The following is an 11,428-nucleotide window of genomic DNA, read 5'->3' on the forward strand; positions in this document are numbered from 1 at the left end:
GTTCATGGTTCGTGGAACAGCAATGAACCACGAATCAGGTGGTTCGAGTTCTTTTCGGTTCTTGCCCATGTTTTGTTCAGATAGATATTTCTCCATCTCGACTTCATCTATAGATTCCTCTTTATAAAGGTTTGAAAAGAATTTTTTATTTGCTCCTTCATTTCTTGTTCTGCATAAACTATGACTTCCTTTCCTAATTCCAGGTATCCTTTTTTCTGTCTCTTTTCTAAAACAATATGCTAAATATCTTCCAGGTTTGTTCACAGCATTCCAATTTCTTCTATTTTTGTTATATTCTTTATAGTCTCCTGCTTTTCTTTTTTCTTTCATGCAGCTATTGCCAATGTTCCTCTGATAGAGGCTTTACTAGCTTTCCATATTGTTATCGAGTTAACTTCAGTTGTATTATTCAGTTTAAAATATTCCATCAAATCTTTCTTGCATTTTTGTACTACCTTGTCTTGCAATGATAAAGCGTCATTTAGTCTCCATCTTCTTTCTTTCCTGCTTGCTTTCATTCTTCCAGATTAACTGTATTGGATCATTATCTGCTAAAGTCTTCAGGAGAATCTCTGTTTTTTCAACTTTTGTAATTAGGGTTTTTGATACCCAACACATGTTTATTCTAGAATATGAATGGTGTCTGTCCGAGAAAAATGTATAGTCTCTTTTTTTGGGATGCAATAGTCTCCAAACATCTTCAAGATTTAGAACACATATAATTAAATACACATTTTGGGAGTATCCCTCCAAGATTTTTGATCTATCTTTTTTGGGATATAACACCTCATTCATATCTTCTAAAATTAGGATTTTACTTTCTTGAAAGTCTAATAATACTTGATAAAAATTTTTTAAAAAATCCTATACTTGTCCTTCTGGTAATTTAATCTTTAAAACCAGTTATCTTCCATTATGATCTTTATATTCTTCAAGAACTTCCAAGCTTTGTTTATTAATATATATTGCCACACCTTTTTTCTTCAATTGTGATGATGCTGAATAGACCTTGCCCAGTCTTTTACAATTTAATAAATGTACTTGATTTTTTTTATATGAGTCTCTTGGATGCATAAAATATCTGCTTTTCTTCAATTCACTCATTCATTCCATTTATTTACGGTCATTTGACCAATCATGTAAACCATTTACACTGAAGAAATTCAAGGCATGCAATGGAGCAAATAAAACAATTTGGAATTAGGATCTAGTTGCAGTACAGTATATTTCTGAGACCTGAATATCACGAAACAATATCTGACTACTTGTAGGGTAATCTTGGCATTCTATCAAGAGTTAATTGAATTTAACTTTATCAGTGAGAACAGAGGTTTTACCTAATAACTGTATGATCATCTCATCACGTGCTTCCTTATAATATGGGCAGCTAAAGAACATGTGCTCTATAGTTTCCACCTTTCTTAGCATACAGGAACAAAGCCTTTTCAGAAAAGGGATTTTGTTATATCTGCATTCCAATACTGTAGAAGGAAGGACCAAACAATGAGCCAAGATGAACACTCTTCTGAATCTATTTATTTCTAAGAATGTTTAATAAGCTGCCAGCTTCACAATATTTTGAAAGTTTGACCACACATTCACATTATGTAAACTAGCAATATCAGTTTGGTGTTCTGTATCCTCAATCCTGAGTTTAACTAGTCTCTTTGACTCATCATGACCACAGGATTGGAGAACATGAGGAGAGAGGCCAATTCTAGCAATATAGTTTTGAGCAGACTTAAACCATTTGGACTGAAAGCTGTCTCTGTATATAAGTGGAAACAAACCTTGGGGATTAAAGTGTCCCTTTAGCCACATGTATATAAATAATATGCACATTCATGTTTTAACTCTAATGCTGCCTGTCTCCAGTCTTAACCTAGCATTAGGCACAATATTATGTAACAGTCTAACATAAAGTAAATGAAAGAGAAAACAGCACAGAAGCACTCTACATTTCCAGCCCCATACAGAGGATTCAGCCTCGTTGGTAGAATCTTTTTGGTGGTTTCTCTTTCCTGTTCAGTCAGACTCAAAGAGTTGTCTCTTATCTCTTTATTAAATATTTGAGAATAAGTTCTTTATTGTAAATTCTTTGAACTCCCTCATGAACCCGATTTTACAATTATCCCCATCTAGTGGCCAAAGGTAGAATATCAGATGAGCCATGTTTGATAACTGATCTTCTCTTTAAAAAATTCTGAAACTAAATCTGAAAGCTTTAACCATGCTCCACTGCAAGGGACCTTCACTGTCTTTTAGAAAACAATTTCACTGCAGCCATATATGTCAAGAAACAATGATTAGTACATTAAACTCAGCCCTTATTCCACTTGAAAAAATACTACTGGAGTCTGAGTTACTCGTGTTATACGACCTTTTGGATAAGTACCAGAACCACCATGGTAGAATAATTGTGCAAAACTACTGTACTTGAGAAAATATCCAGGTAATTAGCCAGTAGAATTCCTGCTGGTTTACAAGTAGCCTGGATAGTCAATCATCCAAAGCAAAGCAGCCTTCTGGATGCCAGGGAAGTTCTTGAAAGCAAGAAATTGTATGGAGTCGGGCTGCATGAGATTATATCCCCCCACCTGTGCAATCTGTCATGAACTAATGAGACACAAATGTTTCACGTAGGAGGTAAGAAAGTGAGTCCATCAGGGTCAGCAATCTCAGGAGAACTGTACAAAGCATCCAAAGTCGATTCTCAAGTTCACCTTCTCACCTTTTTAAGACAGAGAAGAGAGAGCACCTCTTAACAGCAATCACTGCTGATCTACGGGTAGTTACAGTGGAACATTTGAACTTAAACTGGATGAAATCTTCAGACTTGTCTGAGGCATCAATATGGCTATCCAAAAGTAAGAACTTTCTGTATTCTATCCCATTGGTGATGTGATTTAAGAGCCAGGCATTCCTGCTGCTGCTTAACAAGTGATAATATGTTCTCAAATGACCAGCATCTAGAATTGGAATGATAAGGATATGCCAGGGTTCTTGAACAAGTATAACACAACCATCAGCTCTTCCAGGGAATGGTTGATCATCCCACAATCCTCTACTTTGTCTCAGAGAACTCCTAGATTGATCTCCATTTCCTGCCAGGGAGTGTCTGGAGGCAGGGAAGTGTTGCTCTTGCAGAAGAGCCACACTGTACTGCCTACCTTGGGAGAGTCACTTGCCCAGGAAAGGGCTGGTGCTGGTCTAGAAAAGAACCATGGGCCAGACAGTTATGTGACCTATGGATTTAATATACCTGAGTAGCACAGGAAGAAGAGAAGCAGTAGTGGTGTTAACCCTCAGCAGACAGAACGTCATTGAATTCTGCTGTTTTCAGTGAAAGCACAACATTTCTTGCAGGGGCTAAAATGATAAGGGATTTAAGGTGGCTTAAGCAATTGCTTTTTTTTAAATAACCAAAATGGAATTTATTAACTAAAAAGTATTCATCAAGGGCATTTCTCCCCTGCCCCATCATTTAGAGAGTGGAGGACTGAACTTAAGGGAACATTTCATCTTCCATTGCTTCTTGGATGCTAAAATATCACTAATGTTAGGAAAAGGAGCAATGAAAAGCTGGCACTTTATTTTCCACTCAAGTAGGCTAGTTACTTTTAAAGGCCACTCTGTTCCTTCCTTTGTTCTGCGCTGTTCAGTGGTCCAGTGAGCATCCCAACTCACCACACCTAAACTAGCAAAAGAGCCACAGATGGAAGTCTGTGGCAAATCTGTGGCAAAAGAGCCATAGAATGTGGAAGTCTAATTCTAATTCTATAGGAAAGATTATCTCCCGTCATTGGCCTTTGATTATGGAGATTAGGGGTTGTGAACTTCCACCCACTATTGGCCATAGGAAAACTAGGAGTATAAACAATATTTTGGTCCATTCCAACATGAATTCACCTGTGGAATCGAGATATCTTCCCAAGGGCAATTACAGATGCGGTCATTGTAATATATGCCCACTGATTCTGGAGGGGGACCACATTGTTTTGGATTTCCCTGGTGAAACTATTGGACTTTAAACACTTCGCAACGTGTCAGACTTCAGGCGTGATATACTTGATTATGTGTCCAAACCCGAAATTGTATGTTGACAATACAATCAGGCCACTCTGTACCTGCATCTTAGAGCATATATCTAGGGTAAGAAACAAAGTTGTAGATGCTCCTCTCACACAGCACATTACAGAATATCAGCACAGAGAGAATGAGTTTAGAGTTGTTGTTCTATTTGTGGCTGGTAAGGGATTGTATCAGAATATGCAGAGAGTATTACTACGTAAAGAGGCCTAATGGGTTTGTATTTTGGACAGCATGAGACCATGAGGTCTTAATAGTGAATTTCTCTTGAATTGTTTCTTAGGATAAATTAATATGTAGAATTATGAGGATGTAGTCCCTTTAAGTGGAATAAACAGAAAGGCAAGGAGGGAATAAGAACGGAAATGATTTGATTTGAGGTGCGCATGATTGAAGGTATCAGCGTCATCCTCCGGGTTACATGAATGAATTGCATTTGATATGAGTAAGCTTTATAGGAATAATGAAACCAAGTATTTATGAATTTGATACTAGAAACATTTATTTTGTAAGAAAATGTTATACTATTATTAAACATTATAGTGGACTGTCGGTATGTCCCTGAGGAAGTCCGTGGGACGAAATCTGCATTGCTGATAGCCAGCCCCAGTTTGGGCTTGGAACCTTCAGGTTCCCATCCACCGAGTCAGCTGAATAAAGAAAAGAAGAGAACATTATTAAAAGATTTGGAAGATCAGTTCTATTCTAAAGATACTTACCTGGAGACTTTTCCTGTAGTCACCTCCTTGACGTTTTATATAAGCTGAACATTTGGGGAGTGTTGTGTTATTTATGAAATGTATTAATAATATTGTATGAATTGTGATGAATTGTGGATTGTATGAATTGTGATAAATTGTACATGACAAATTAGCATTTGAGCATTTGGACTCTTTAAATTGTATGAATTGATTTTGTAGTTATAAGTAGGGGTGTGCAAGGAAAAAACTTTCGGCTTTCTTGTTTCGGGATTACCCGAAACAAGATTCTCTACCGTTAAAGCCGAAAGCCGAAACAAGAATCTCTTTCGGGATTCGGGATTCGGGATTCTTTCGGCATTCTTTCGGGTTTTTTTTTTTGGGAAAATGCCTCCGTCTTTCAGGACGCCTGGAGGAGGCATTTTCCCACCTAATAAGCCCAAAATTGGTGGGGACCTTCCTCTAACCCTTCTCTAACAACCACCCAAGTTTCAGACAGATTGGACTTTGGGGGGCCATGTTATGGCCCCCCAAAGCAGGTCCCCCCATCCTCCCATAAGAAAGCGAAGGAGCAGCATATTGTTAGCATGCTGCTGCTGATCTTTCTTCATTATTTCCTATGGGGAAAAAATGAAGAGGCAGGCTTCCTTTGCCAGGGGTGGCATTTTGCATGCAAAATGCCCCCCTACCCTCAGGGGCCCTTCTCCCACCCCTCCTCCCACCCCCCACCAAGGCTCAGCCTGCTCCCACTTGGGGGGGCCATTTCATGGCCTCCCCAAGTAGGTGCTCTAATCTCTACCACTGACAGCTGGGGGAGGCTTGTGTTGCCAGGGGTGGCATTTTGCATGCAAAATGCCCCCCAACCCTCTGGGGCCCTTCTCCCACCCCTCCTCCCACCCCCCACCAAGGCTCAGCCTGCTCCCACTTGGGGGGGCATTTCATGGCCTCCCCAAGTAGATGCTCTGCTCTCATCTCTACCACTGACAGCTGGGGGAGGCTTGTGTTGCCAGGGGTGGCATTTTGCATGCAAAATGCCCCCCAGCCCTCTGGGGCCCTTCTCCCACCCTTCCTCCCACCCCCCACCAAGGCTCAGACTGCTCCCACTTGGGGGGGCCATTTCATGGCCTCCCCAAGTAGGTCCTCTCAGCCCCTTAAGTCCACCCCTTACAGCCCCACACAAACCCAATTCCCCCCCCAGCTGCCACACACAGACCCAAATCCCCACATTAGCCCCTCACAGACCCAAATCCACCCCCACCTGCCCTACACCCATAACCCCAGGAACAGGCTGGCAAAGGCCAGCCCTCTCCCTTTGTTCCCTATGCTGGGAACTTCTAAACTCTCTTTCCCTGGGCAATTCTGCACAGCCCAGGGGTGCCACAATGGTGGGCACACTTCTGAGTGCCAGCTGGTCCCTGTGAAAGAGCACCTGAACCACAGACACCCTCCCTCAAATTCCCCCACCACCTACAGAGATGGCTGGCCAGCCAGCCCCATTGTTCCCTATGATGGGAACCAACTGCACAACAAAGAATAAAACAAGAACAACACAAAATAAAGTTTTAAAAAAATTATATTCTCCCTTCCAAAGTACAAGTAGGCAAAGCATTATGACACATTACACCAGCAGTCCCCCACACAGAAAAATTAAAACAAAACTCACTTAACATCAGAGAATCACAAAGCATGATTCCTGTCAAAAACACTTTATTTCTTGAACAGCTTTAGGTTACACAGCAGGGGGGAACACCAAAGGGCATGGCAGCACTATCTTACACAAAAATAACACAACTCGCTTCACATTAAAGAATCACCCCAAAAAATTGCTGTCAAAAGCACTTTATTTCTGTAACTGCTTTAGGAAGGCACCACAGAGCAGGAAAGCAGTGTACTACACAAAAATAACACAACTCACTTCACATCAGAGAATCACACAAACACAATTGCTGTCAAAAACGGTGAAGTGGGTTGTATTATTTTTTGCAGTACATTGCTATCATGCCCTGTTGTGCCCTCCTACTGTGTAACCTAAAGCTGTTCAAGAAATAAAGTGTTTTTGCCAGGAATTGTGTTTTTGTGATTCTCTGATGTTAAGTGAGTTGTGTTATTTTTGTGTAAGATAGTGCTGCCATGCCCTTTGGTGTTCCCCCCTGCTGTGTAACCTAAAGCTGTTCAAGAAATAAAGTGTTTTTGACAGGAATCATGCTTTGTGATTCTCTGATGTTAAGTGAGTTTTGTTTTAATTTTTCTGTGTGGGGGACTGCTGGTGTAATGTGTCATAATGCTTTGCCTACTTGTACTTTGGAAGGGAGAATATAATTTTTTAAAAACTTTATTTTGTGTTGTTCTTGTTTTATTCTTTGTTGTGCAGTTGGTTCCCATCATAGGGAACAATGGGGCTGGCTGGCCAGCCATCTCTGTAGGTGGTGGGGGAATTTGAGGGAGGGTGTCTGTGGTTCAGGTGCTCTTTCACAGGGACCAGCTGGCACTCAGAAGTGTGCCCACCATTGTGGCACCCCTGGGCTGTGCAGAATTGCCTAGGGAAAGAGAGTTTAGAAGTTCCCAGCATAGGGAACAAAGGGAGAGGGCTGGCCTTTGCCAGCCTGTTCCTGGGGTTATGGGTGTGGGGCAGGTGGGGGTGGATTTGGGTCTGTGAGGGGCTAATGTGGGGATTTGGGTCTGTGTGTGGCAGCTGGGGGGGAATTGGGTTTGTGTGGGGCTGTAAGGGGTGGACTTTAGGGGCTGAGAGGACCTACTTGGGGAGGCCATGAAATGGCCCCCCCAAGTGGGAGCAGTCTGAGCCTTGGTGGGGGGTGGGAGGAAGGGTGGGAGAAGGGCCCCAGAGGGCTGGGGGGCATTTTGCATGCAAAATGCCACCCCTGGCAACACAAGCCTCCCCCAGCTGTCAGTGGTAGAGATTAGAGCACCTACTTGGGGAGGCCATGAAATGGCCCCCCCAAGTGGGAGCAGGCTGAGCCTTGGTGGGGGGTGGGAGGAGGGGTGGGAGAAGGGCCCCTGAGGGCTGGGGGGCATTTTGCATGCAAAATGCCACCCCTGGCAAAGGAAGCCTGCCTCTTCATTTTTTCCCCATAGGAAATAATGAAGAAAGATCAGCAGCAGCATGCTAACAATATGCTGCTCCTTCGCTTTCTTATGGGAGGATGGGGGGACCTGCTTTGGGGGGCCATAACATGGCCCCCCAAAGTCCAATCTGTCTGAAACTTGGGTGGTTGTTAGAGAAGGGTTAGAGGAAGGTCCCCACCAATTTTGGGCTTATTCGGTGGGAAAATGCCTCCTCCAGACGTCCTGGAAGACGGAGGCATTTTCCCATAGAAAAGCCGAAAGAAAGCCGAAAGAATCCCGAAACGTTTCGGCTTTTTTCTTTCGGCTACCCGAAACGTTTCGGCATTCCCCGAAACGTTTCGGCATTCCCCGAAAGAAGCCGAAACACTTTTGTTTCGGCATTCTTTCGGCATTCTGAATGCCGAAACGCACATCCCTAGTTATAAGTGTTTTTTTTCTCCTGGGTGGGATATTCTTTTTTACTGATTGGCTAGAATGTGGAAGTGGCAATAAAGGGCCTTGGAGAGGGGTCCATTGGGTCACACTTGATTTTATCTCCTGATGACTGCAGCATCAAATGGTCATCAAACGGACCTTCGCAAGTGGCTGGCCATCTCAAAGCACTTCTTGTTGACACAACCACCATAGATTTCTTCCTTGCTCATCACAAGGACTCTTGTCTTGCTGGTCACAGCTGCTGTGATATTGAAGGTGGGAGTGCCACCTGTGCTCTTAGTCCACAGGTCTACGGTGCACTCTCCGTCTGTGTGCAAGCTATCCTGGATAATGGAACACTTCTTGCTGTCCAGTGTCAACTCATTCACAAAGAGGTTGCTCCGGTCTTTTAACACCAGCACATTCACCTCTGCAGCCCTGGCTACAAGGCATGATGTTGGCAAAGGTCTTGCCCAGAGTGAGGGCCCAGATGGAGGGTATGTCCTTGTAGCCAGGGATTTTTTTGAGGAGGAACGCTTCAAAACGACATTCCAGCAGCTCTAGAATCTGCCCACATGATTCCTTCCTCTTTTGGCCTCACAGGCTCTGCAGAGGAGGCTAAGCTGCTTTGAGTTCATTCTGCTTTCATTTCATTCAGGGGTTTCTGTGTATGTATGTGCTGCTTTGAGTTCATTCTGTTTTATTTTCATTGTGAGAGTGGGTGGGTGGGGCTGTGTGTGTATGTGTGCTGCTTTGAGTTCATTCTGCTTTCTTTTCAGGGGTGGGAGCTGTGTGCTGCTTTGAGTTCATTCTATTTTCATTGTGGGAGTGGGTGGGTGGGGCTGTGTGTGTGTGCTGCTTTGAGTTCATTCTGCTTTCTTTTCATTCCTCTCTGAGTGAAAGAGAGAGTGAGGAAGAGCAAGTGCAAGCAGAGCTTCTGGGCCCCGCTCTCCAGAGGAGGTTAAGCTGCTTTGAGTTTATTTTGCTTTCATTTCATTCAGAGGTTTCTGTGTATGTATATACTGCTTTGAGTTCATTCTGTTTTATTTTCATTTGGGGTGGGTGGGTGGGGCTGTGTGTGTATGCATGCTGCTTTGAGTTCATTCTGCTTTCTTTTGGGGGGGCTGTGTGTGTGTGTGTGTGCTGCTTTAAGTTCATTCTGCTTTCATTTCATTCAGGGGTTTCTGTGTATGTATGTACTGCTTTGAGTTCATTCTGTTTTATTTTCATTTGGGGTGGGTGGGGCTGTGTGTGTACGCATGCTGCTTTGAGTTCATTCTGCTTTCTTTTCATGGGGGGGTGGGAGCTATGTGTGTGTGCGTGCTGCTTTGAGTTCATTCTGCTTTCTTTTCATGGGGGGTGGGAGCTGTGTGTGGCTGTGTGTGTGTGTGTGCTGCTTTGAGTTCATTCTGCTTTATTTTCATTCAGGGGTGGGAGCCGTGTGTGTGTGCTGCTTTGAGTTCATTCTGATTACCTTTCATGGAGGTGGGAGCTGTGTGTGTGTGTGTTGCTTTGAGTTCATTCTGCTTTCTTTTCATGAGGGTGTGGGGGCTGTGGTTGGCTCTGTGTGTGTGTGTGCTGCTTTAAGTTCATTCTGCTTTCTTTTCAGGGGTGGGTGGGGCTGTATATGTATGTGTGTGTGTTGCTTTCATTCTTTTGTTGACTGAAGTTGACGTTGTTATGGTTCCCACAGCTTTAGAATGCAGATTGGTTCTGTGTTAGTTAACTATATCAGTTATGGTTATTTGTACTAGTTAAAATATCAGTTATGGTTATTCCAGTTTTATGCTAGGAATAGATAGCTGTGTCCAAGTCACAGAAGGCTTTCATCAATATATTCATCAGCATATAGGTGTTCTTACATCTTAGTAGCTGTAACTCAAATGGTTCTCCTCACCCTCAGCTGATTAACATCACTGAAATTGCAGTGGACATATGGGTGTTAAAGAAGTTTTTATGAATATTGTTTGTCTGGGTCATTGGGATATTTATGAGCATTTCACAATGTCACAACAGCTTAGCCATTGGTAAGGTAGAGTTGGCAGGCAACAAAAAGCCATTTTAAACTAAGTATAAATCTAATGCAGCTAAAGTTGAGTATTTAACTTTGAATTGCTCGAGTAAAGCAAAACCCTCCCTGAAAATTTGAAAATTCAATATTCATTAGATTAGGAATTTCAGACTCTGGGAATTTTGAGAATAAATTTTGGATTTTTTTCTACACTGGTAGAGGGAATCTATTAGAATTTAGATTTGTGAGATGGGTTTTGGATTTTTAGAGGCCCCCTCCTTGCATATTTTAAAATATGATTCCAAAGAAATGAAATGTTTGGGAAAGGGAATGGAAGATTTCACTTTTTGTAGAGGATACAGAAAGGGGGGAAAAAACCTTTCTCATAATTGTGTAATTTTCCAAGCTTACTAACATTTATCTCATGATGCATTGTGTTGGGATACCAGAAGCAGCATCACTTCTGGGAAGTGGCGTCACTTCTGGGATGCACATGTGATAATAGAGAGTTCCGCCACCTCTTTTTCCAGAAAATGAACCCTGCTTGTAGCCCACAATGCTGATGTCCTGGAAGGTGCTCTCACCCATCAGGCTGATGATGTAGCAATTCCAGCCACTCTTGGCTGCTGGGGCTGGGCTGGGTGGGTGGGCCAGGCACGGGGTCCAGGGCGGGTGGGCATGGGCAGGTGGGTGGCTCTGCCCCATGGAGTCTGTGAGTGCTGCACGGTGGTGATGGCAGTGGCACCTCCCTGCTGCCAAGTAGAAGCAGTGGTGGAGGGGGCCCCGCACACTTGAAGAAATGACTAGTTGGGTCTATTTTCTCCCAGCTGCTTTTATCAAGGTGGCTTAAGCAATTGCTTGTGCATTCTACAGGCATTGTGGCATTGGAATAGGGAAGAAAGAGAAAATCATTGGTGAAATATAATTGGTCAGCTTGATAAACTAATTAAATAGATATACTTGCCTATAAACCCTACAACAGTATCCTCTACTCATATAGTACAGGAGCTTTTGCTTGGATTAATTTATGTGGTTCCATCTATCCCTGAAGTAGGAGGGTTGACTAGAAGACTTCTTAAAGTTTTGGAAGATCCTAGGTAGCTGTCTGGGCAGATCAGACAATTCCCTGTTT

The 11,428-nt window shown here is 42.9% G+C and overlaps 1 pseudogene; it reads right to left on the reverse strand.

The window, feature by feature from the left end:
* Window positions 1-8,434: 8,434 nt before the first annotated feature.
* On the reverse strand, window positions 8,435-11,001 carry LOC129335121 (profilin-1-like; annotated as a pseudogene).
* Window positions 11,002-11,428: the final 427 nt, after the last annotated feature.

This window comes from Eublepharis macularius, chromosome 8, assembly GCF_028583425.1.
Source record: "Eublepharis macularius isolate TG4126 chromosome 8, MPM_Emac_v1.0, whole genome shotgun sequence".
In the NCBI taxonomy this organism is placed as follows: Eukaryota; Metazoa; Chordata; class Lepidosauria; order Squamata; family Eublepharidae; genus Eublepharis; species Eublepharis macularius.